A 2,013-nucleotide genomic window follows, 5' to 3' on the forward strand; every position below is an offset into this window, starting at 1 on the left:
TAAACCTATGCTGTATGTGTAATTACTTCAGATAACATTTGCATCTTTGGCTAGACACTGGCTAGTGCTAGATGTCTGCCAAAAGCTTACTCAAGGACAAGTTGCCTTAAAATGGTAGCACTGAAGAATGTGGCTATTAACTAATGAATAACTAAATTTAGCTGATGCTAAATGTGATAAATCCTAATTTGTCAAAGTTTGTAAAGTTGTGTTAAATCAAGTCGTGAAGCCAAGTTGTTAATGATCTATTAGGATTTAATTATTTCTAATTTGTCAGTTGGCTTGGAGCAACTTTTGAGTGTCTTGTTTATTACATGAATTTCCCCTGTCGGGAAGGTCCCTTTGATTACTCAACACACCAAATTTTGGGCATTTTACAAAATCAACCTATTTTTTCCTATGTTTTGATGATGCATGCAAACTTGGTCCACAATGCCATCTCAAAAAGCCATTACTCAGAGGTTATGCAATACTGGTTGAACGTGCATGAGGAAAAAGAGAAGTGATCTCAGATCTACCACAACTTAATCACAACTCCTGTTTATCCTGAGATGGACTGGAAAGTCAAAGTGAGAGAACAGTGTTTCTTAAAAAACTTTCTTTCCCTTTACATTTTCCACTCTATTATTGTACACAGTTCCTGCTAAATCCAGTCTAAACTTGTGTGCTGGTCTTAGCTGGTCTCCCAGTTTTTCTGGTTTGCTGGTTTAAGAGGGGTTTTGGGGACTTGTCAGTTAGTCAGGCAGGGAAACCAGATGCCCAACTAGTTAAAGATAAAGATCAGCTTGGCTAGGCTTTCAGACTATCTAGATTATCTTAAACCAGCTAAGACCAGCAAAACAGTTTAGGCCGGCTTAAGATGTGTTTTTTTTTTTTAGGAGGGAATGCTCTCTCGGCAAGTGCCATCAATAAAATGGAGTCCTAAATGAAGCTTTGGGAGGAGCTTGCTAATCTAATCTACCAATCAACCCATAAGCCATTGCTTACCTGGCTCTAGCGTCCTTTCAGCATATGGCCCCATCCTAAGCCGAAAATTTATGCCAGATTCCCTTAAGATCGAACTCTTCCCTTCTGACGACTAATTTTCCAAACTCTCGGAAACTCCATTGCCACCTTCAGAGCCGAGGCAAAGTCCATCTTCTTTTATTCTAGTTTTAGCGTTCCCAGGTATCAAACTTAACGCACATCAAACAAGCACACTTGGCTCTAACCTATAGCTAAAGTCTAGACTGGAGTCTGTACCAGTTGCAAACCTCAGTTCGGTCAGAATCTTCCCTCAGCACCACCCATCATTTGAGTGCATTATGGACCCTCCCGTTTGGAGACAGTGTGAGCTTACGCGGCTTGGTCAAGGGCTTTCCCATTCGAATCGCAATGTGAGCTCTCCTGTTCAAATGGAGTGTGAGCCTTTATGTTATTTACTTTATGGACTCTCCCATTTGTGCATTGTAAGCCTCCATTTGGATGCAGCGTGGGCTTTCCCATTCGAATCGTAGCTTGAGCTCTCCCGTCCGAACAGCTTACGACTAAAAGTATAAAGAGTTTATCCTCCGATTGCAGCGGGCCTGCTCATCCATTCGTAGCTCTGGCCCTCACTTTGTGGATGTCTTGTTTATTGCATGGATTTCCCCTGTCGGTAAGGTCCCATTGATTACTCAACACATCAAATTTTGGGCATTTTACAAAATCAACCTACTTTTTCCTAGGTTTTGATGTTTCATGCTAACTTGGTACACAATACCATCTCAAAAAGCCATTACTCAGAGGTTATGTAATGCTGGTTGAACATGCATGAGGAAAAAGGGAAAACTTAATCACTACTGTTTATCCTGAGATGGACTGGAAAGTCAATGTCAGTGAGAGGATGGGGTTTTCCTGAAAAACTTTCTTTGTCTTTGTAATTTTTCACTCTATTGTTGTACACAGTTTCTGCTAAATCTAGCCTAAGCTTGTGTGCTGGTGTTAACTGGTCTCCAAGCTTCTCTGGTTTGCTGGTTTTAGAGGGGTTTTGGG

This window comes from Myxocyprinus asiaticus, chromosome 49, assembly GCF_019703515.2.
Source record: "Myxocyprinus asiaticus isolate MX2 ecotype Aquarium Trade chromosome 49, UBuf_Myxa_2, whole genome shotgun sequence".
Lineage (NCBI taxonomy): Eukaryota > Metazoa > Chordata > Actinopteri > Cypriniformes > Catostomidae > Myxocyprinus > Myxocyprinus asiaticus.